At 40.9% G+C, this 25,087-nt stretch overlaps 1 protein-coding gene across 1 annotated transcript in view; it reads left to right on the top strand.

Moving 5' to 3' along the window:
• The window catches only part of Prkg1 (protein kinase cGMP-dependent 1), a 1,194,442-nt gene that overhangs the window by 861 nt on the left and 1,168,494 nt on the right, over window positions 1–25,087 (top strand). The window lies entirely within an intron of this gene.

The raw sequence follows: 25,087 nt of genomic DNA, 5'->3' as shown, positions 1-25,087 counted from the left end.
GAGGCGACCCCTGGACCCAGGCCGCGGGGTGACCTGAGGCTGGCTGAGGTCGAGTTCAGTTTAGGGACAGAGTTTGTCGGGATACAGTGAGCTTTGCCAAGAGGGCTCTGGCCCGGTTGGTGCGGACCGGGGGCTGGGCTCCACCCCATAGATCGAGCCTCCAGCAAGGGATTGGGAGGGAAGGGTTATTCACAGGGTCACTTTCAGGGGAGCTGTGATGTCATCAAGAGAAGGCCAAGAAACCCCACCTCTGGGTACTCATTAGCTCTGCTTCTGCCCCTTCCACAAGTGCCATTCTTTGTCGCCCTGAGGTTGGTGGAGGTTGGGTCACCCTGCACGTGAAGAAGGTTAGGGACAACTGCTCAACCCAGTGCAAGGGGGACAAAGCGTCTCTTTGCTTCACTTTCAACTCCTTCTCGGAAAAGTTGGGGTAGGGAGCAAAGGCCAGTGCTTTCTCTGGGCGCCACCTCGCTTCTCTCTTTTCTTCCTCCCTGGCATTTTTAAGAGCCAAATCCTTCCATTTCAAAGAAGTTGTGTGGCTTCTTCGGGGTGTTCAGAGGAGGCTGGGTGGATTTGGGCCACAGTAGGAAGGTTTTGCACTCCACATGCCGCCGCCTTCGCGGAGAAGGCTGATCGATCGGTTGCAGCTTTAAAGCCCTGTGGACATTAGGGAGAGGAAGCGCAGACTCCAAAGCCCATTACTGGCTTTTAGTCTCTGGAAGTGCAGAGCCGAAAGTGCCTTTCTCAGGATATTGAATATTCCATTAGGCGTGCCTTCGTGCCCGCCTACCTCTTACCTTCTCTTAGATCACTTGGTGTCTGACTTTGGGGCCCTCGGGGGACTACTATTCCCCCCCCCAACCCCCACACAGACACACTTAGCCCTCTTGCTTTGAGGCTAGCTCTTCTAAAAAGCAAGACTTACCATAGGCCCCCTCTGGGTCAGTTGCAAGGCCCCCAGGGTCCTGCACCTCCACTGTACTGTACCGAATCCCTGAACGGACAACCGAGGCTTCAAAGCCATCGGAAGACACAGAGCTGGGAGTGGGTGGGAATAACCAAACAGGAATCCCCTGAAGGGAAGAATACCACTCGCAGGCTCTTCTGAACACAGATCTCAGACAGCTTTCAGATACACAGAGTCACCTTCCACTTTCGAAGGGACGCTGGTACCTTTCGGCTGGCTCAGCCTGCCTTGGAAGTTCCTATCGCCCTGAACGAGGCCACTCCCCTCCCACTTAGGCTGAAACTGCAGAGTTAGTCTTTGGCCTGGCCCTCGGTTGGGAAGCTGCTGCAGCCCTGCCTCCGCCGCCTGGCTGTGCATTCCGCGGCCGCTGCCCTGCCCGGCGCTCAGCAGCTGGAATCAATCTGCCCACCTCCTTAAGAAGCCACTTCATCAGCGGTCACCAGGCAGCTGCTTGCCTCCCAGGGCTGCCGGTTGGAGCTTTATCGCATTTTTGAAATTTCAGATTTCGTGCCTGGGCCGTGCCTCTTAGCTTAACAGTACTGCTTCAGAGCAGAAAGGAAATTCTCACCAGGGTCTGGAGAGGACCGGAGAAAACCCGCTTTCCCAGAGCCCGCTCTCCAGGCGCCAGCTTACAGAGGCTTTCTCCCTCTTGGCACGCATTCTCAAAGAATGTGAAGTTTTTGTATTTATGCAGAGGAAATGGCTTACGTCTCCTATAAAATATCTCCCCCTTTGACCCCTCCCCCACTCCCACCCCAGCGTTTTCTTATTGAAGTAGGAACTTCCATCTCAAGAGGGCCTCATGTATAATAGAGACTGGGGCACATTTATTTGCATCTTGAACAAGTGCCTGGAGTACTTTCTACTTCCTCTCTGCCCTGATTTACACTGAACTGAGGTAAACGTTTTCCCACTTGTGCGTACTTTCAAGTTTTCAAAAGGAAGCATGCAGTTTATTTTCAGTAAGGTGACTCATTAGCATTTAAAGAATTTTGACAGGTATAATATATGGGCATAATATCCATTGGAATTAAGCACTCACTTAAAGAGACAGTACTAAATTTCCAACTGCAAGACACTCCTTGGTTTAGCTAAGAGGATAAACACTAAACATGATGCTTTCAGAATAAAAGAATACTTCCTGTATCTTAGGTGTTTGGGTTTAGGAAGCAGATAGTCCATCTCCTGTGACATACTGTGACTGAAACAGAATGCTTTATTGCAAAGCTAATGTTCAATTATCATTTGAATTATAGCTTTTAGTAATGAGGTTCATTTCAAATGTTATTAGGACACTTCAGCCAGCTTTATACTAAAAAGAAAATAATTTAGTTTGAATTAGGATGTTTTTGGGAGGGAGAACTAAAAGAAGATTTTCAAATAAATTTATGCTTTAGAGAGAGTCTGTAATCTAAAAATAATTTACGTAGTAGGTGGTGAAACATATCTTCAGCTTTTATTGTAGTGGAAGGAAATGGGAGAAATTATCTACTGCTGTAATCAACTCCATCCAATTATCTAGATTTCCATGTGTCCACAGAGGATATAATGCTTGTTCCCCATTAAGAATGATCCAAGTATCTAAGGAATGCTTAGATGAAAATTATACCAGGGAAGAGGAAGATCTAAGCTCTCAAGCATAAGTATCAAGTGTACAGTCTGATGATCATGTTTAAAAAGCAAACATCTGAATTATTGCAGTTCTCATCTACAGACCCCTTAAGAAATGCTCTGTGGGGATCAAGTGATTAGCATTGAAAACTGCAGGCTCTTTCAGATGATGGTGACGATATTTTAAATTTATGTTTTAAATACTTTCTTCTTGCCAAAGAACTCCAAGTATTTCCCATAGATTCCTCTGAACTGGATTCCCTTTATGCATATATTTCACATCTAGAATTTCCAATTTATCTCAATTCTTTTCCCGAAATTTTCATATACTCATAAGTTCTTTATTTTGGCTGCCTCATTAACTAGTGTATACTCAGGGGACTACACACAAGTTTTAAATTAGCTTGAACATAGGTTAGAATCAATATTAACTCATTCCCAGAATAAGAGCAGACAATATTCTAACGTGGCTGGAGCTATTTTTGTCTTGAATCCTTTGTTTCCTATGATGCCAGTTGATCAGCTGGAACTCAAGCTTCCATGGGACAAAGATGCCTTGGACCGGATGTCCCAGAAAACCCTTGCCTTTTGCATCTCTGATGCAGTTCAGTTGTAATTTGGCCTTCAGACTAAGTCAAGAGGTGAGGCCTTGTTTTGAGCTAAACAGTAAATAAAGTGTGTTTGTTCTGGCTGTAATCTGGGCCTAACACCAGTTACTTTCCCATTGTTCATACTGAAAACACACAGAGTTTTGAAACAATGTAAGAACAGCAATAAAGACAGCTTACCTTTCCTGTCTCAGCACTGTGCTAGGAACGGTACCTACTGAAGCAGGTCATGGTTTTACCTTGACATACTGGAGGGGTGCCTGGGCGGCTCAGGGAAGGAATTTGAGGCTTCAGATCTGGTGATGTGCTTATAACTCCCAGCTCAGTGACACCACAACCAGTTACAAACTCAAACCTTCTAGTTCTCAGAGTCCACGTCAGAGATGTACTGTGGAGCCACAGAACAGGCCTGGTTCAATCTCAGTAACCAGTGAGCTTTTCTCACTGGGTGGAAAGGACCCTGCCATGAGCTAAACTGACCTCATTAGAAAGGGACCAGTGGACTCTTACAGCCATCTTATGGACCTTGGATGGGCTTGCTTAGCTGGGAAGTCCACAGGCAGCCCTGCTCTTATAGGATGGTTACTTAGCAATCTATCACCTTCCTCTTCTGGTTTCTGTAGCTCAGTGTCATTTTCCAGGCAGGGATGATGAATACTAACACTGTGAAAGGCATTAGAATTGCTTTTGCCTCCTTTGGACCCCCTTTGCATTTACTAGGTGGGGGAGGGGTGGCATGTGCTCATTTTTTCACATCTTAACATACCTACAATCAAAGTGAATGATCAATATAGTAACTTTTGAATCTCTCTCTGGTTAACATCGTAATAGTCTCACAACAGCCTTGGGGGTGAGAACATTGATTTAGTTGACTCAGATGAACAGTATTTTGGGCAGGAATTTAAGAGAAGGCAAGCTAATGGCATGGGGCAAGATTTTTCAGCAGGACAGCTGATGAGCACCCTTATATCTTGCCACATTGCATTGAAAAGGACAGGTCTGAAGATTAGCATGCCACATGGACTTTCAGCCCAAACTGTGTGTGAGAGGGGTGGTTCCCTGCTTTATTGGTGAGAAAACTGAGCAGTTCCTCATGGACGTGCTTTTGAAAGCATCTCAGAAACAGAAACAGAAGGACAATGAAGGTTTCTTGGTTATGCTAACCAAGAAATGCTACCAGAGATGCTAAATTGATATCTGTGGCATGTTGTTTATTTATATTTATTTAAGAGACATTTCTTTGAACAGCTCAGTTCTGGTTCTGGAACCAAGAATATTTTCCAGGTGGACTGCCTGTGCCTGGAGTTCCTGTTCATTTGAATCACTAATATAAACAGAGGTCAAATACTTAGAGTCAACCACGTAGCCATTAGAAATTTGACCCTCACAAACCAATGTTCACCAGACCTGAGAAAACAAGAGATGTCCTTTCCTCTCCCTCCTTCCTGACTGAGGCCCGTTTCTTAGTGGGCTTTTGACATGGCTGTGCGGAGATGCTGAGAATGCCCTGCATCTTTTCTTATGATAAGATTTTCAGGTGATTTCACAGCTGCACAGGGTATGAATAATTGTTTTTCTTTCCCATTGAGAATTTTCTTATCAGGGTTCATAGCCAGACACTATCAAGGTTTCTTGTAGGTTTTGGAAGTTACTGTGTGCTCTGAGATAAACCAGGGATAGCATATCCGGTTTCACAAAAGTGAAAGTTCAGAAGCTTGGGAATTGTCAGAAAGGAATATTGACCTTGACTCTAGCTTTGCTGGTGTGTTGTGCTGTTGGTTTACTGATGAGAAAGGGAGAAAAAAGAAAAGAAAATGAAAAGCACATATGTGCACACACACACATATCCATAAACACATAGATGTACAGAGTACATTTGCATGCAGACATATACCAAATTACCATTTGATCCCATTTCTGATTTACATTTAACATAGTAGTTGTTATTATAAAGCTTGTCTAGGTTATCTCAAATAAGTTGGCTTCCTTTTTACGTCTATTATTATACAGCAGTTCACGGTATCTTGTAGATTCTCAAATGCTTCTGCATGCTGTTGGGCATGTATTCCTGCGCTGTCACCTAGCACTAGATGAGAGGATCCATGCCTGTCACCTTTCCTTTGCCCTGTGCTCTATTTTCTCACCCCCGTCTTTGTTCTGGACTCTTCCTGAGTTGTGGGGCTCTCTTTTGGATCTGTGTTTCTAGCTTCTGCTTCACATCTAGGAGTCCTACCAGACTTGTCTGTCTGCAAAAGTCTCAGAACAGAGACATAAAGAGTACTTGTTCAAAAGATTACTGTACTTTAAAACCTGCTTATGTCCTCAGATAGGTCTGTGCGTGTGTGCATGAGTGTGCACATGTGTGTATGTGTAATTTGAGTTTCATAAATTTTAAAAATAATTATTTATAGTGAAGATTCACAAGGCCCTAAAATCCTTGTTCAAGCTGGGCGGTGGTGGCGCACACCTTTAATTCCAGCACTTGGGAGGCAGAGGCAGGAGGATCTCTGTGAGTTCAAGGCCAGCCTGGTCTCCAAATCGAGTTCCAGGAAAGGGGCAAAGCTACACAGAGAAACCCTGTCTCAACCCCCTTTCCCCCAAAATAAAATAAAATACTTGTTCAATGAGAAACTAGTATGTCTTTAAAAGACATTTGTATCTTTTAGGTGGATTTAGGAGAGATGAATGGTAGACCTCTCCTTCCTGTTTTAATGTTTTCATTCTGGAACACCAGATTCCTTTGGTGGAATGGTTAACATCTCCACAGAAGCTGCTAGAGATTATGCACTGAGCACAAATTTTGGTACATCCTATGCTTAATGCATTGTAAGCATTTTGATATCTTTTTTTTTGTGTGTGTGTGGGTGGATAGAATAGAAACCTATGCTGTCTTAGAAAGGCACACAATATAAAATTCATATTGACTAAAAAGTTTCAAAATTATATCTAAAATTTGTCTGGTCCAAAGCACTGGTTGTGTGTTCATTCTTTCCTTGGTTCGTATTTATTTGATTTATTCTTGGGAATTGAATTCATCATTAGTAGTTAATTTGTTATCCCGGTATTTAATTTGGGTGGATTTTTTTTTTTTTTTCTTTATGAGCATGACTTGTCAAGGTGGCAAAGTATCTGTTCTGATTTTGTACCGGTGTTGGTTTGAAAGACAAACAAACCAGTACAATGTAAGGTATATAATAGATATAGTGAATACTTTAGTAGAAATTAGCTTGGCTTTTGAAAATTGTCCCAGAAATGACGCAACTACAGGGACTAAATTCTCCATTACACTTGTTGCAAATTAAGACTCTCTTTTGTATATAGTCTAATTTAACCAGTGCTTCAAAATATATTTTAAGTTTCTGGATTTGTCTTCCTTTGAGCACTCAAACCTCAAAATGCTACAAAAATACTGTTATAAAACCCTTCAGTATTCCTAAAAGTATTTGTATGTTTGCCTTTCACAAATATTTTTGGGTCTGTCTATTCAATGATATGGTGCTATGATTGTCTAAGAAGCAACTCGAAAGCCTTTGGGTAAATGTTAGTGTTTTTCCTGATGCCTCTCATTGCCCGCACTGTGTGGATGAAACTCATTTCATGTATTAAACAGTCACCAAAGGACTTGTTTATGTGTGCCAGAAATTCCGAAAATAGAAAATTCTTTTATATCTTAGGCTGTAAACCCTTGTGTAGAAACCAGGTCTGTTTACAGGAAAAATTCCAACCAAATAAAACCCACAATTTACCATGCTTCTCCCTCCCAAGGAACTACTTTTCAGAGAAAAGGTATATCTTGAATATATTAAAAACTAGTGAAAGAACCTTGTGTCTCCCAGGGTAAAAACACTTCAAATTCACTGACAAGTCCTTTTAGACAGTAAAATGTCTTTAAAATCCTCACGCTGGCATCCTCTCCTACCACAGCAGATTTCAGTTGTGGTGTCACAACAAAATGGTATGTATTTCATCGATTATAAGGCTAAAATGAATAAATGACAGCTTAAAAAAAATCAAAATCCATGAATTATTTGTTTCTTAAAAAACAAGGCTGAGTGCATTCCCAGGCATTTCCCTAGGGAAAGCCATTCACTTGAATTCCAGTTGGCTTCCTAGATGGGGAGGCTCACAAATGTATGGCAGGAAATTACACATAATCCACAGATGGTCTTGTCTTTTCATGGGAGTATGTTGCACATGGGGATATCATCTGTCTTGTGAGTCACCATAGGAAAGAAAAATGTCTAAGAGCCCCTCATCTGATCAAGGGTTCTGGAAAGTCAGCTTCTTGACTCTGTGACTTGCTAATCTTCTTATTTATAAACAAAGGCGTTACATTCCCTAGGCTCAACTTACCACTTATATTTCAGAGTGGTGTCCACAAGATGTGATGTTCATATTATCAGTGACATAGGAACGTTTCTAAATGTGTACAAGCAAACTTACTTTATGTTAATAGTTAGAATTTAATCAATACTGGGAGAAAGCATTTGACTAATGCATGGAACCCATGTTGTGGAGCTACATTGCTTAAAATCAACTGAGTTTTAAGGCTTAGCATATTTTTTAAAATAGAGAAGTGCATATACCATAGATATGGCCATATAGAGATTTAGGAAAAATTTTAATTAAAAAACTTTAAAGTCTTTTTTCCCCCACAAGAAATGAAACACTGTTTTCATATTTGTTGTTTTGCTTGCTCATGTTATATTTTAGAGGACTCTGTCTAATTGTATTCTCTCTGCACCCATCTTTAGATATTTGATATAGTTGTCTTTCAATAGTGTCAGAGGAACTGAACCAAGGACACAGAATTAGAATTGTTAGCTTTTATGAAATATACTCTTTAAGTCAGTTTAGTTAAGAGTTACATTAACATGACCCAAGAAAAACATTTGAGTTCCCTTCAGATTTATAACTTTTTTTTTGGTTTGTGTTTTGTTTTTTTGAGACAGGCTTTCCCTTTGTAGCTTTGCGCCTTTCCTGGAACTCACTTGGTAGCCCAGGCTGGCCTTAGCCCAGGCTGGCCTGGAACTCACAGAGATCCGCCTGCCTCTGCCTCCCGAGTGCTGGGATTAAAGGCGTGTGCCACCACCGCCCGGCCAGATTTATAACTTTTACTCCACAGTTGATCATAAAAATCCCAGAAATAATAACGGAGGGTGGACGCCTAATTCTCTCCAGCCTGAGTCTGGGGATCTGGCTTTCTTGTTTGGGTCCAGAGTGAGTCTACTCCTCCAGGACTTGCTTTTGTTTGGGAGGGTGGGTAAGCATGGATATTTACGGTGAAAAGGGAGAAATATTAGATGCAGGAAAAGAAATGTGCAAAGTCCATTCTTTGTTCTGGAGAACGCTTCAGGTCATCTGCCCACCCACGTAAGAAAGGGAAGCCTTCAGGTTTCTGTGGAAGGACCCTTTTAAAAGCTGTGAAACAGAAACAGAGGTAAGAAAAGGCCCAGGAAAGGGAAAGGTTAATATGAGAGCTATTTCAACTCTCACCACAAGATGGTAGCAGAAGTATACTATTTAATAGTTGGAGCCCACTAGCAGTGTAGAAGGACCTTGGGGTGACTATTAAAATGTATTCTCTAGGACATAACTTTCTTAATAATAGTACACAAGTTTGGAAAATGTGTGACAGATCACATATTGACCTCTTTTTTTCTAATCAGTAGTGATTTGAGGGAATGTGTTTAAAACGCTGAGTGAATTGTTCTCCTTTGTCTTGAAGAAAACACAAACAAACAGGACATCTTGCATGGAGGGTTCTTTGAACATTAATGACACCTGAAGGAAATGTCTAAGTCCCCATGAGGCGACTTCTGGGTTCATATTTCACGGAGAGGGGAAATGGGGAGAAACAACGGGCAATTAAGACTGGTCTAAAATGTATGGATACGTGAGGAGATAAATAGACCCCCATTCCTCAACACACACACACACACCTTTCCCATGGAAAAGCAAAGAGAAAATTATTATAAGAAACTTAGACTATTTAATAGGCAATTCAAATACATGTGTCCATTTCCTCGATAATTCTATATTATAATTAAATAACAATACAGTAAACAGTTTGAGGTCTTCAATTAGTGTGATTTTTATATATGCAGGTGTTTAAATATTTCAAAAAACCCAATAAAATATTTTGTGAGATGTCCTAAGTATAAAATGCTTCTCAGTCTGGGGCATAAAAGAACTGAGGATCATTTTGCCTGCCTGCCACTGCAGGATGCATTGTGGGTCATGTCTAGCAGTCTGTAAGTTTTTGAATCAATATTCCCTTGGAAAAGCGTCATTCAGCCTTCCCGTAAAAGGCTATTTCATTCACTCCATGACCTCTTGTCATGTGAACCCCCCAGGGGCCTGGATGTGATGTAGTCTTGCTGTGGGCTGGCAGTCATCCTTTGCGATTTAGGCTCCAGAGAATTAGGAGAAATGTGCTATTTTTCTTTTTTTTTTTTGTCTGTCTTAGTGAGATTCAATAGCCAAAGGAGGTTGTACTGTTGGTAAAAACAGTTCTATTTAGAATTAACACTTTTATTAATCTTTGAAATTGACCTCCTTCCTCAGTACTGTGTTGGATGATTGTAAACATCCAGCAATAGTAATAATTATAATAAAAAACCCAAAACTTTAAAACGATGCACATTTTGATGCCCTAATTGACAACAAACTACCCTTGTCAAAAGTGTTTTAGAGTTATGTGATAAACTCATTTGCAACTGTCAATGTATCAAAATGTTCCTTAGGTCAGTAGTTTATATTGTTCCTAGGTTAGGGACAGAGAAACTTTGATCAAGCCTGTGGTTGCAGAGAGAATGAAGTGTGGATCCAATGTAGGGCTTTCTTCCTGGTGTGGGCAGGGTCTAGCAGACATTACCCTGCCTGCTGTACACAGCTAAGCAAGCAGTGAACAGTCATTTACACCCTCCCCACCCCCGATCTTTCCTTTTGTTATCTCTGCAAAGCAAATTCCTGAGGTATATCAGCAGGGTTTGAGGTATCCTGCCTTGAAAGTGTCTGGTTATCTGTCTTCAGGATCCTGGGAAGGCAGTGTAGTTAAGAGAGGGCAGGCCGGCAACACTGTGGCCATTCAGATACTAACGGAATTAGGGGGCAGACGATATCCCTTTTGTGAGGAGCTGCATCATACTTACCATTCTAAGAATCTCAGCACGCCTTCTCCATAACTAAGGGTAAAGGCTACAACCTCAAATCTGTTGCTTATAATCTTTGGATTTATCTATTTTCTTGCTTGCTTCAATTGTACAAACAATGCATGCTGGGTGTCAGACGTTAGAAATGTACACAATTAATCTCCTTAGTCTTTCCTGCTTGTCCTACAGTAGAGAGCCACTGTTGAGCTTAAATGTGTTTGTGCAAACCTTTGTATAGAGAGAGAATTCTCTGGTTTGGAGTTGTGGTTTGTTTGCTTGTTTCCCTAAAGTAGAATCATTCCTTTGTAAACTATTCCTTTGGTGATTAATTATAGTATCTAGGCTTTTTGCCAGATCAGTCTGTATCAATCTTTCTAATATCCATATAATATCCCTCCTATCCACATACCTCACCCCAGTTGATACTTTCTGATTATTTTGCTGTTGTTGATGATGATGTAAGCTGTAGCAGTGAAGGAACTAATGCTCTGGTAGACAGCTTTTGAAAGGCCATGTATTTATAGATGGGATGAATGCCAGAAGTGAAAGCAAGAGGAAGTCAAAAAATGAAAATTTCAGCTGAACCCTTTAAATTCATGTGAGAATATGTAGACTCAGTGTGTGAGAGAAACAGACGATATCTTTGTCTATTCAAAAGAATTAGGCAAGGTGGTAGTAGCATCAGCAAATTTAACCTTTACACATTAAGACAGTTTTCTAAAAAGACATCAATTATATAACCATTGTAGAAACATGGGGAAGGTCTGACATACTTTTCTACTTGAGTTATGGTTACAAGAACACATTTCTCTTGAAGCAACACTTACATGTCCCTTTGCTTTTCAGATTTATAAATCTATATTGTGCTGATGCATTCCTGTGTGTTTTTATAAATTCAGAAAGAATCCAAAATCCCTAAGACATGACTTTGAAAGTAAGGCTGAAATTGTGCATATCTGCTGCCCTTTTAACAAAGGCATTCTGCAGGAATCACAGTGATTTGTTTTTCTTTGTATCAGAATAAAATTGTGATACTGGAAGGACTCTAAGGAACTTGCTCTCCCACTTGGGAAAATAACAAATTCCAACTCTCAGCTACATTATTATTTTTTTTTTTGGAAGAGTGGTGGGAAGATTTGGACATATATGGTATTGGAGTCACTGAGTGGAGTTTACTTTTTATAGGCTAGCATTAGCGCTCTCCCTCTCTCTCTCTCTCTCTCTCTCTCTCTCTTTCTCTCTCTCTCTCTCTGCTCTTTGTCTCTCTCTCCCTCCTTCCCTTCCTTTCTAGCTCTCTGTCATTGTTGAGATATTGAACTAGATTTGCTGAAGGTGTGTTTGCTAGCATTTATTTGTATCTCAATCCAATAATATTAAAGATAATCAACAATGAGCTTCAATTTCCCATTACATTTATTATTTCTTTTGTGTGGTCATGTGTCAGCACGCATGTACCATGGTACACATGAGCGGGGGACGGGGGAGCGGGGGGAGCAGGGGGAGCAGGGGGAGGTAGAGGACAGTTTTCAGGAGTTAGTTCTCCTCTTCTATCATTTGAGTCCCAGCGTTAGACCTCAGGTTGATAGTCTTGGAGACAAGTGCCACTAGCCATCACACACTGAGTTTTCTCCCGTGCCCAATCCTAAAACTAAATGGAGAAAGAAACTTTGGAAGGGTAGACAGAGGAGAAATTTTAACTCAGCCTAACCCAGGAATAAATAGTGATCAATAAACTAATGGTCTTGATGTTCATTGAAGAATTCTTTCACATACAGATTGTATGATTTTAGACAAATTACTTCATCTCCTTGAGGTTCATTTTGTCATCTTTGCAAAAAAAAAAAATGTATATAAGCTTATTTCCTCTAAGCTTTGTATGCAAACACTGTGCCAGGGACTGAGCAGGTTTCCAACAAGCTCCTTCTAGAAGCTCCTTCTTGGAAAGGATTTTTAGGAAATCTTTTTTATTAACAAAACAAAGTAGTTCTAACAAACAAATCAAAGACCTAGAGGTTCTGAAAAATTCTGATTTGCTAACCACAGATGCTTGTTAGTGACTGGAACTGGAATCACACCCCAAGTCCCTTATGTAGCATATACCACACCCTTTGGAATGTATCTTAAATATAAGCAGTGACTGGAACAAACAAAATGGGGTGTGTGTGTCAAATGAAACAAGACAAGTAGAAATGTCAAGGCTAGGTGCTGGAACCATGTTCTATTCAAATGTAAAACATAACATATGATCCGGCTTAGCGACACAAATGACATGGACTGTTGATCCATCCCCCAGGTGGATCCCCCACCCCCCACCCCAACCCACTGCCAAGATGTAGAAGATTCTTCATATGGGTTTCTTAGGAAAGCTGCTTCTTGAAGATGCCAGCCTTAAGGGAAGCATCAGCACACATTGCTTTTGACGGGTAATGAATGGGAAGACAAGAACTCTGAGTGGAGCACTTGGGTCAGATTCAGGAAAGGACAAGGAAGTGCTGGAAAGGTTGCTCACAGTGGGTGTCCTGCAGAGCTGGGACATGACTGTGGCTACACTCTGGACAGCTGCACATGGCCTTTCATGCTTGGTCCCTTACTTTTCAGCGTTGTCCTTCTGTCTTCTCACTTTCTCTGTGCACGCAGGCCTTGCTTTGCCCTTTGCATTGCAGGCTTGAAGCTAGGACTGAGGGGCCTTGCAAACATCCCCATAGCACGGTGGATCCCTGTCTCCATACCCGAGAGCTGTGGGGAGGAATGCTGTCCCTGCACATTCCTGGGTGAATCCATATTTCTAGTTCACATTAAGCTGCACCCGTGGGAGCTCCCAGAGACTGCTTGCTGTTAGGGACTTGTTTTTTGTTTGTTTGTTTTTTAAATTATATTTGAGTTTTTCCATGTGAACAAATATTATTCTAGATTTTATTTCTCCCAGGGCAGTCTGGTCAGTTAATATGTAGACAGACATACAGAGCATTTGGAGATCAAGAGGTGTTCTGTGCTTAGTCTGATGTTGTCATACAAAAAAACACATCGAAAGCCTCAGCCTCCTAAGTTGTTAAGAAATCTTCCACGGCTGTCGACAGGCTCCAATGAGCTCACGCATGTGAAGGACTTAGCTGAGTGACTTGTACAGTGTAGCCATTCAGGAAATGCAGCTCTTACTGATTCCCTTTGCTCTTTCTGACCTAATTGGTCAAATATGTAAGGTGCTTTTAACTCTGTGCCATTTTTCTCAGCCCACACTTGGATCTACACATTGGAATACTTCTAACCCTGTTTTAGAAGTCATTTTGGAAGTCACAGATGGCTCTCTGGTATTGGCCATATTTAGGACTTACTTGATTTTCCTTCCCATCCATGGAAGAGTTTGTTCCTCTGCACACATTTCACACCCTCTCCCTCTCAACATAGCTTCTTACGAACTTGTCATTCTAGGAAAGAATTCTAGAGGCTCAGATAAGCGGACAGACTTAGCTGTGTTAAGACCTGCTCTGTGGCTATGGGCTCTCTGAGCTGAATAAACATGGCTTTTCAAGTTTAATTTGCCGGAATGATTCAGCATCTGCATGGCTGGAATTTTGAAGACAACTAGCTTGCAAGATCACAACCAGTTAGTGTTGTTTGTTCATTCCTCCTTCCTTCCTTTCTTCCTTCCTTCCTTCCTTCCTTCCTTCCTTCCTTCCTTCCTTCCTTCCTTCCTTCCTTCCTTCCTTCCTTCCTTCCTTCCTTCCTTCCTTCCTTCCTTCCTTCTTTCCTCCTTTCCTTCCTTCCTTCCTTCCTTCCTTCCTTCTTTCCTCCTTTCCTTCCTTCCTTCCTCTCTCCTTCCTTCCTTCCTTCCTTCCTTCCTTCCTTCCTTCCTTCCTTTGTTCCTTCCTTTGTTCCTTCCTTCCTTCCTTCCTCTCTCCTTCCCTGCCTGCATTCATTTGTTCTTTTCTTCCTTCCTCCCTTTCTTTCCTTCTCTTCCTTTTCTTTGCCATGTAAGTTAAGTTTTCAGTATAAACAAAGTGCAGTTACACACAATAATGGGAATCAATGTGTTAATGCTACATTAATAAGGATTGTATCATAAGATATACTCATTACATAGGAAAGCCTAGAGGATGCATTCTACTGCTTTTTTCCCCCTTCTAGGCAATATACATGCATAAATACAGAGGCTAAGAGATGGAGCTGTGGAATTATAAGGGCATGGATTTCAAGCTTCTGCTAGCTTACATTATTCAATTGCTCAGTGTCTTAAAGCGCGCTTCTCCTCTGTAAAATAGGATAAGAGCCCACCCCCTGTCCAAAGTGGTACTGTGCTAAGAACCCAAAGTAAGCATGAAGTAAATGATAGCCACTCCTCTTGGAGTTTCCATTCTCATGTGCTAGACAAGGATTGCTTCCAAGTTGGAGAAGTGATTCAGAAGGAATTTTTAGTTGAGATAATATGGGCATATAAGAGATAATACAGGAATGTAAGGACTGCTAATGAAGGATTAAGAATGTGCTCTGAGAAGGTGCTTATTTTTCCAAATTAATTTGGTCTTGTCCACAAGCCCGTGTCACTCAGCTGTGTTTCCATTATTTACTGCCATTCTGTGTGCTCTGCGCACATGAGAAAACGGAGTTCAAATATAGGACATCTTCATTCACTGGAATAAGAATGTTGGGCTCTCGGGCTCTACCACTGGATTGCATGATAATCCACAGCAGGTGTTCAGGGAGAAATGGAGGAAAGGAGGCAGGGTGAAGACCTTCTGACAGTTCCAAAATTGTAGTGCACATGAACTACTTATGGCATCCAAAGTCCCAGGGCCCATTCCCAAGGGGAAATTCAGAACCCCCGAAGTGTGTTCCTGACCTCCTTGAGAGACACATCTTTGGGAATGTCCAAAAAAGTGTGTGTCTATACTATTTTCTGGGGCTAGGGAAGCTAATAAGCATAAATCAGGGAGCTTGAAATAAAAGAAATTTGTACTTTCATAGTTCTCGGGACAAGTATTTCAAATTCAGAGAAGGCTGTTAGGGAGGCTCCTTTCTCACTTAGGGGTTACTGATGGTCTCTGGCCTGCTGTGACTCCACTGTCAGCCTTCACTTTCACACAATTGGCCTCTACAGTGGCTGTGTCTTTCTTTCTTACTTATTGTGAGAGCACAGCCATAGCATTGTATTCACTACATCTGTGAAAGCTCTGTTTCCAAATCAGTTCCACTTTACAAGTCCTGGATGGTTATGAACCTTAGGCAACCAGTATTTAACATACTACATAGTATGGTATATATTTGTCTCCCATCAACACCCCAGTGCAAAGCTCTGAGTGAATTCTTAAGTCTGCTGGGTTCCCTGGAAAAGAGATGGGATGAGGAGGGTGAAGGAGGCATGTCCACATTGATGATGGAAGGTTTGTAGAGACTGTTTTGCCTTGAGGGCATTTCCACCCCACTCCCCTCAACTTCTTGACTATCAAAGGACATGGTGTTAACTGATAGTCTGTTGGTGCAGATGAGGCCAAAATTTGGGTTAGAGTGAGAAGCAACTGATAGTTTTCATTGGTCTACAATGAAGTTTTCTATCTTAGGGGAAAAGAAACATAATTTCAATGCTTTAGTTCCTTGTGCTTTTGGTAAATTATTTCTTCATGGTTTCCGGGAACACTTGGAAAAGACCTTAAGCAGTGTCAAAATAAATACTAATTGAGAAAAGCTCTAAGTGTTTAAGTCAGTTAAAGTTGCACATTCTCAAAGACCAGGGTTATACTTAGGTGTAAATAGTTTTGGTGGAGTTATTTTATGTACTTAAAAGTAGAATTTAAGTACTTATCCCACTTTCACCCCAAACTAAGACACACCCACACTTTATTACCTAACCACAGAGTTTCGTTAATCCAGCCAGTTCTATTACACTACACCCCAAGACCATAAGCCTCTTAAGTTATTTAAGAGAAGTTTAACAATATGAACTAGTTAAATGGTAAAATTGTTAGTTTATTTGCATATAAAATAAGTTATGTAATGAAGTCCAGATGTCATTTGAAAATGCAATTAAAATTGTGATAGTATGTATATATTTGGGGGAAGTATATTAAATTAATTAATCACTTATTTTATTAGTACTGGGACTTAAATCCAGGGCCTAGCACTTTGCAACTGAGCTACACCATTTTTTTTTTTTTTTTTGAGACAAGAGATCACTAAGTCCCCCAGGTAGGCCTTGAACTTGTGATCCTTCTATCACAGCTTCTGGAGAAGTTGGGATGATAGGCCTATGCTACCAGATCCAGCTAATTCTTTCTGTAAGTGCATGTAAGGTTGTGTATGTGTTGTGTTGGAATTGCTCATGTGTGAGTGAAGGAGGAAGGTCAACTTGGGTGTTTTCCTCTAGTGTTCTCCACTTCATTTGGGGGATCAGGCTTCCCATTTACCCAGAATGCACTGTTTCAGCTAAAATGACTGACTCCCGAGTCCTTGGTATCTCCCTGGCTTGGCCTCCCCAGCGCTGATTACCTTCATGCCCTTCTGTGCATGGTTTGTGGTTGAGGAGGATCAGAACTCAGGCCCTCAGGCTTGTGAAGCAAGCGCTTTAACCACTGAACCACCTCTCCAACACATCACTAAATAGTCATTCTAGTCAATGTGCCTAAAGGCCTGGGTTTCCAAGAAGAGCTTTGCTCTCCATCATGACAGAACGTATTTACAATGAACTGTCCAGTATGGTCTCATTGAAGCTCTTGGCTAATAAGAATCCATCAGAGCATATATTCTTGTTACTGTTGTCCTTGTATTGTCATTGTGTACTCCTGTCCGTCTGCTATCCATTTTTTTTTAACATTGCCTTCTCATTGCTGTAAAGATCTTAGGAATAATTTAACTGGCTGTTTTACATTATAAAAACTTCATTTGAAATGCCCTGATGTCTGTATGAATGAGGGGGGCATCAGCAAAGGGCAGCTCCAATCAGGAATGGTTACTGGTCCTCATGTTGTGGGGATTTTTCATGGGCTTTCTTTTGTGCCAAGTTGTTTTAAGGTAGTTTCAAAGGCAGATGTGGGATTTCAGGGAGTAAGTGCAGAGCAGTGAATTCCTCTCTTCAGCATGTCGTTGGCTCTGGTTCATATTGGCTAATGCCACTTGTTTGGGTCCTGATATAAAGGGCATCTCTCTTACATTTGCACAAGGCCAGATGCTGTGAGGGTTGGATATTATGTTGGGAAAAAAATTGAGATTCCAAAAGGTCATGATTGGCAAGAGCAGTGGTTTACAGCCCAATACATGATACACATAATTTCCAGTGGGTAACTTATCTGCACATATAATTGTTTAAATGCGTATATGAGTACCTAGTACTCTAAGTATAGTGTAGAAAGAAAGCAGTGGGAAATGGCACATAATAAAACAGCACATGTTATAATGTACAGGTTGGAGATTATCAGCAGAAAAGAAGCAGGCAGTATGTTGAACTGAAGAGAGAAAATGCCTGTTTCTTTTGCTGATGTCATTTTATGCAACAGTCAAACAGAGATTTTGAAACTCACCTTGAATCTTGGCCACTATGGTATTGGCTACTGGTGCTATGCTTGCTAAGTGGCTCCATTTTCTAAAGTGGTTACCAATTATCTGTAAAGTTTCTAACAGAGTAAAGTACTTATGTCTTTCAGTTTACACGGTTTTTGCATTCCCAGAAAATTTAAGGCAATTTAAGCCCACGCAAAAATAAACACACCAGTTACATGTAAAACGGATTTAAGTTCTAGGCTTAAATGGTTGTGCATAAGTTTTCCTCCTGCCTGAATGCCCCTGGGGTATTTGAAGTTGGGTGCATTGTGGAATAATTCATTAGTATATGGAATTCGGTGGATTTTAGGACAAAGATATCCAAAAAGACAGCCACAATCTTATAAATTCCCACAAGGGGGCAGTGCAGCCCCCCATTGAAAGTCATTGGGTAAATTTATAACCTGGGAACTGGACATTTTAGGTGAGATAATTTGTGTGTGTGTGTGTGTGTGTGTGTGTGTGTGTGTGTGTGTGTGTGTGTGTGTGTTGTCTTGGGCATCGTGAAATGTTTGTCAGCATCTTCGATTCTACCCATGAAATGTCAGTAACCAAAATGTCTCCAGACACTACCAATTATTCCTGGGGTCCCAGACAAATCCACCCACAACTGAGACCACTGAACTGAATGCAGATATTTTAAGTGGTGAATTAATAAATAAACAAAAATTTCCATATGAGACTTGAAGCAAACTTTGTAATTAGAAACAATCTCATAGAAGCATTTAAAAAGCATTTAGGAGCAAACCTGTAAGCCATCTGTGAATCAGTTAGGAGGCACAGTTACTAAGTTGCTGCTCTTCACTGATTCCACCAATACATGAAAGTATTTAAATGTCTGTATTTATTTTGTTTTTAATTCAATTTTATTTAATAAAGTATTTGTGACCATTTCAAGAAAAGAGCAAGATACACGATTATTTCCCCGTGATTAATCAGGGGAACACTGACAGCCACAGTGTTTCTACATTTGAGCAAAGGTATTTCATGGCTTCTGCATGATTTCTGGAGACAGATGGATTTCCAGTTGAAGAGAGAGAGAGAGAGAGAGAGAGAGAGAGAGAGAGAGAGAGAGAGGGAGAGAGAGAGGGAGAGAGAGGGAATATGTTGTCCATAGGCCTTGCACCATCATTCCATGTCTGTAGACACAGAGGCTGAGGGGTTAACATTCAGAATTAAAGCACACACTTACAGCATATTTAAGAGCCCATTCACTCATTCAACAAGTAGTTACTTACCTTGTGTCTTCTACTTTGTGCCAATAATTATTCCCGATGCTGAAGGTGTGGTGGTCCCAGGCATGTAGAACCCTGGTCTACTGATAAAGAAAAACAATAAATGAGGAAACACACTACAAAGTACAATCATCAAACTGTGATGGATTCTAGAATGAAAACAAACTGTAATGGAGGAAAATATAAGGGGGATGGGAGAGCCTATTTTACAAGTGATAGCTGGGGGTAATCAGTTTTCTGTGACTTCTTGCAACTAAATCTAAGGGTGAGAAATAACACCAACGGTAGTTCTGACACCAAGAAGAGTCTCCTAGAATGAGTGTGTGTTAAGGACTGCATAGAAGAGATATTGGTGTGTTGGAGACACTGAAGGAACATGGCTTTCTGGGAACTTGGCCAGAGAGAGTAGCATACATCTAGTCTTGTAAACTCTACAGAGTCCAGCTCTTAGGAAGGCAGTGAAGCTAAGCATAGCTAAGCATAGCCAAGATCATAGTTTAAGGATCTAGAGGATCTAGGTTCAACTAATTACCTTTAAATTTTTCTTTTGCTTGCAAAATGAGTACTGAAAGCAAATGCCTGCTAAAGTGATTTTGAGAATACAAAACATTACATATGGAAAGTGTAAGAACTGGACTGAGCTTTATGGATGTTAGCTGCTTCCTAATGCCCATAACTGGCTGTGGAGAACTCCTTCAAGAGTTTGGATTTGATCCTAAGAAGATTAAGCCACAGAAGGACTTCTTAGCTTTAGAAAAACCCTAAACCAGAAGCAATGTGAACCCAAGAAGAAAGCAGGTATAATTATTTATCTTCAAGTGTTGAATATAACATCACTAACAAATGGATTCAATTATAAATGCTAAACGTTTTGTTCCCTCCAAATCCTCCTTTTGGATGACTTGAGTGGTTGACAAAAACATGGAGAAGCTACTCAGTGGTTGAGCAATATTCGTTTAAATCATCTTAGTTAATGGCTGTCACCTGTGCAGGGGGCATTCCTTGGATAATGACAAACACCTGAGTCTTGTAGCATGCATGTTTGGATCGTCAAAATAGAAAGGGCACTTTAGCTATCTAAGCACCATGGAACTGTGAAGAACCGTTATTTTCTTTTGGCTGTGCACATGGAAAAATCTGCGCTATTGAGGTTCTTTAGGGTTGCACGCTAGGTACTGTGGCCTCCAGGAGGCTGGGTGCCTTGAGCCTTGCTCTGGAGTTCTCTGCACCATCATCTGATAGAAGTGGCCAGGGATTTAGGCCTTAGATCCCCGTTGATAGAGCAAAATGTTCCTCCTTCCAGGAGACACTACTGTGAGCTACTTGCTTCTCTTTCATTCTGTGTGTGCCCTGGAGACCACTATCACTTTCTTATCATGTCAGCCAGTGGAAGCTGATGCTGTCTTTATTTTTATGAACTAGTTGTCTGCAGTAGCCTGGTGGGAAGGATAATCATCCCTTAAAGTAGTAATGATAGTAATCAAATCCAGCTGTACATAATAGGACTTTTGTAGGGAAAAAAAAATTATCTCCAGAAAAAAAATTCCAGACTTTGAATCTCTGTTGACTCTGCCTGTCAGTGATGAGGCGAGATGTTCAGATGACACCCGGTCACTTTGCTCTTATCCCCATGTTAAGAAGGGCAGTGGAGGCTAAAGACCCGAAGGCCTGGGAAAGTTGGTGTGTGACCTCAGACTTGCTCCTTTGATCCTGGAGTTCTGACTCTGAGGCTTACATGTGATCCTGAGTTAAAAATAAACAAAGCCTGGGCTGGAATAGTTGGCTCTTTGGCTTCCTGTTTTTCAAGTAACTCAGAGCAAGGCTGATGCTTCTATTTCTTAGCATGGAGAAAATGTGTCTTTGATGACCATTTGATAGACACCCTCAGAAATTCACAACCGTGTGTATTAAATTAGTGCCAGAACATTTCTAACTCACCCAAGGAAGGTCACACCCATATTGCAACAGAAAAGAGTCTTTGGGATACATTAAATTTCTTTTCAAATAAAAAAAAATTCTTAAATTGCTTCTTTTCTTGTGAAAGTTTTTAAGTCTAATAATGTCTTCCTTGTGAGAAAATGTCCAGATTGCAATTAAACTGTTCTCCCAGGCACACAGGCAGCTGTGCATTGCTACTCACTGTGTCTTCATCAAATATTGATTTAATACCTACTCCATGGAAGACAGTGTCTGTATTCAGAGACTATAACATATTGAACATTTTATTTTATTTTTAATTACCCATTCCAATCACAGTTTTGTAAATGGAGCTCCTCGTTAACTATGAACTCAAGCAGATATCCCTAGACCCCAAGCTCAGTTTTATTTTGGGTCACGATAGTTCAGTAAATCATGAAATTATTATCTCCTATACCCTGAGCACTCTGTCATATCTTGGGGAAACCATGCTCAGCCAGGAACAGCTGTTGAACAGCTCACATATGTGGCTAGAGGAAACTCTCTTGAGTCTTTTAGGGGTACTGATAAATATTGTGACTGAAGCATGCTGGGAAAAGAGGGGAGAAGACTGAATCAGGGGGAGCTTCGATGACAGGGAGGAGAGACCAACATGTGGTACCTTGGGGGAGATGTTCTTGAGAGACCGGTGCATGACACATATGTCTTCACATGTGCTTGCAGGACTTCAAGAATCCAGGAAACAGTTTACTACAACCAAGCAGTCACTGAACAGATATGTTTAACAGAATGCATTGTGTTTGTCAAGTGGTCAGGAGTCTGAGTTGGGAGGTGAATGAGTATGATTACCTTTCCTTTCCGTTTTTGTTCAAGGATTACAGTATTAACATGGTGGAAGATAAGAAATATTCTCCCTTTGTGTTTTATTTGCAAATTTTAAAACTTTTTCTTTTTTGGTCCTCTTCTCTTTCAGTGGCTCTTTCTTGCTTTTTCTCCTTTGTACCATGATTGAATCCTTAATACTATGACTGAGCAAAATTACCATTTTTTTTTGACAGGAATACCGTACACATTTCAGGCTAGAACAGCTAAATACAGCACCACTTCAAGCCTCATCATTTTTGTAATAAATTTAGAATGTTATGTTACTTCTCCACTGTTATGACTACCATCTCCCAAAGCTGTTTGAAGCCAACTGGCAACTGACTTTGTCAGTACTTGCATATTCTACCTCTATAAGCTATTACAGTCTTAAATGGTTTTGTTTTATTAACACTAACTACAGATTAGTAAGGAAGGCAGTGTTATACCCCCTTTACATCTGAGAAAACCGAGACTCAGTCTGCTCAAATGAGCCCACTCAAGCCAGATCTATTATTCTTTCTGCTGTTTAGATAAGCCTGCCTGTGCCCCAAGAAGGAGCATTCCTTCTGTACATTCTTATTGTACATTCCTATTGTATCTTTCCTGTGCATTCCTATTGTATCACTGATTCTCTTCCCCCAGAGAATCACTGGGGAGTCATTACTGTCTTTTAGGAAATCTTCCTTCCTTCCTTCTTCCTCCTCCTCCTTATCCTCCTCCTCCTCCTTTCCTCCTCCTCCTCCTTTCCTCCTCCTCCTCCTCCTCCTCCTCCTCCTCCTCCTCCTCCTCCTCCTCCTCCTCCTCCTCCTCCTCGTCCTTCTTTCTCTTCTTATTTTTACTGTTTCTAGGCTAGTGTCTGCTTGCAAGCAGCTTGAGAAGTGTCATGGTTTTGTTATACTCAAATCCCCTATCCAAGACCTTTCTCAGGATTTTTCTGTAGTCATGTGTATTGAATGAAAAAAAGTTAAATAATTCAAGCCATGTTATAATTCAAGTGAGATAATATATGTAAAAGAGACCTATCAATGAACTGCAGCATGAGATACTCTTAATGAAACCATTGGGAGCAAAATGTCTCACTAACACAGAGCTTCAAACTTTCTGACTTTGTCTTCCAGTCCAAAGGGCATATTATCAGAATGCCACCATTCTAAAACAGTTACACTATCTGCTGCTGCTTCCTGGAGACATGCGTCTGCGACCCGACCCTTTACAGTCTTTTTATTGGGAATGTTATCATTTTTAAATAGGGTTGCAATAGCCTGACTTGCTTATTTTTTTGTTAGTTTTTAATATAGACCTGTCCTGCTCACTGTCTGTCAAGCATTGTTTAGAATATTTTCTGTGTCTCAAGTCGTTTGGTTTCTATAACAAGCGTGGGAGATAGGCACTGTGATTAACTGTGTGTGGCAACTGTCCTTGTCACTATTGAGGGGTATTTTTGCTGGCTGTTGAATTCTAGCTTGGGGTTTTCTTCCCCCTTCTTACTTTATAGATACTATTTTACTGTTTCTGCCTTGCACTGTTTTTGACACAAAGTCTGTGACAAGTTTTATGTTTTTCAACTGCATGAAATATTTTGTCTTTGCTTGAAAGATTTTGATCTCCTCATGGATTTTCAGTACTTTGGCTGGGATGGCTTTCGAATGATTCAGTGACTCTGTGGGATCAGGATTCAAGTTCAAATATTTCTCTAGAGCCCCAGCCCTTAACCATTGAATACATTACTCTTAAAGGGTAAAAATCTGGTTTTTGTTTTTTTGTTTGTTTTTTAAATAAGCACATAGAAGCTGAAGAACATGAGCCTGGGTGTCCTGAGTCCCAAGTCACTGTGCTCAGTTCCTTAACACTAAGGATGTGGTCAGAACTTTCTATAATTCACTTATTTTTGAGAATTTAATATACGAGTAGTATATTTATAAAATTTCCCTCTTCTCTGTCCTACCACCAACTTCTCTGTTGTCCCCTTACTCCATCTCAAATTCATGGACTCTTATTCTTTAATTGTTATTGTTATATATACACACAAATTTATAAATACAACCTGCTGAGTCCCTTTAGTGTTACTAATATGTATATGTATTTAGATGATCAAGGGGATCGTCACTGGAGAAGACTGATTTTCCTTCTCTTAGCAACCATTGTTTGCAGCTCTTCACCTAGGGTTGGGGCTTTGTGAGATTTTCCTCATTTGATTTGCCATGCCATTTGGTGTTGTTATTGTTGAATCTTTTGGACTACCATATTGTTGGATTTCTATGAGAACAGCTTTCTGTTGATATAGAGGACAAACTCTCACAACAAACTTGTTATCTCTCTGTCTCTTACAGTGTGTCCATTCCCTCCTATTCTGAAATGTGGGTATAAGGACACATATTTGAAATGTAGAAATCATACTGGTTTAGGGAAGTGGCAGTTGTGGGTTCTCTTCTAGTATCCATAGTAAGTTTACATGCAAGGCATGAACTTCTTCCTGTTGAGTGACACAAGCACAATTAAATAGCTATTGGTTACCCCCAAGACATAAGTGCCTCTACTATTGAACCTTTAGGGACATCTTGCTATTCTGGTCATTGTTTGTGGTTCACAGACATCACAGGTGAGTAGGACATTTGATTGCTTCTCTCTCTCTGAAGCTTACAGAGCATCTTCTGGTCCTATGAAAGCTAGTTCTCAGAGAGGAGGCTTCCGGGTCAGATCAAGGTTGATGCTTCCATGTCCTCTCTCAAGTGTCTTCAGCAATAAGGACTTTCGATTTTTGGGGAGCAACCAAGGGCAATGGCAATGGCCTAGATTGTTTCACTTGTTTCTACCCAACCAACAGCTAGAAGGGAGGTTTCTCATGTCTGGCATGGGGGTTTTTGTTATGTAGTTTTCAACTTTTGGGGAGAGCATTGTCAGCCATGTGGCTTAACTTTATTTAAACTCTGTATATCCCTATATGTATTCAATTTTAAGTAAACATAAAATAATAATGATTCTCTATAGGTTTCAAACTTTCTTAGTGCTGTTTATAGCCTCCCCTCTTCCTCCCTTTGTATTACCCTCCCCACCAGGTAATTTCCCCAATATGTCCCTCCTTATAGCAACTGTCCCGACTATTTCCCTCTCTGGAGCTCCAGCTCCCCTCTCCTTGTCCCCTTTTGACTTTCCTAGAAGTGACCAACAATTTAGTAAAATGGCGGTACATGAAATCAACTTAAC

The sequence above is a fragment of the Onychomys torridus genome, chromosome 1 (assembly GCF_903995425.1).
Source record: "Onychomys torridus chromosome 1, mOncTor1.1, whole genome shotgun sequence".
NCBI lineage: Eukaryota > Metazoa > Chordata > Mammalia > Rodentia > Cricetidae > Onychomys > Onychomys torridus.
The sequence above is the reverse complement of the archived record's forward strand: the minus strand, read 5'-3'. Positions and strand labels throughout refer to the sequence as shown.